Source organism: Panthera tigris, chromosome C2 (assembly GCF_018350195.1).
Source record: "Panthera tigris isolate Pti1 chromosome C2, P.tigris_Pti1_mat1.1, whole genome shotgun sequence".
NCBI lineage: Eukaryota > Metazoa > Chordata > Mammalia > Carnivora > Felidae > Panthera > Panthera tigris.
In genome coordinates, this window is record NC_056668.1 from 107232562 (window position 1) to 107232868 (window position 307).

Below are 307 nucleotides of genomic sequence, written 5' to 3' on the forward strand. Positions count from 1 at the left end.
GCTCTGCGTTAGTGCAGAGTCTGCTTGGGATTCTCTCTCTTTCTCTCTCACTGTCCCTCCCCCCGCCGCCCCCACCAAATAAATAAATAAACAGTAAAAAACAAAAGTAGCAGAAGAATACCTTAAGACGCCTCCTGCTTAGCCTGACTCCATGGTTTCCTGGACTCTGTGTACCAACATGTGGTGGCCCCTGTGGCCTGTCCTGAGGGCCACCACTCATTATCTCCACACTAGGTAGCCTGGTCCATCTGGCTCTCCAGTCTACACACTGGAACTACGTTAGCATTCTTGAAGTCCTCATCTGTGG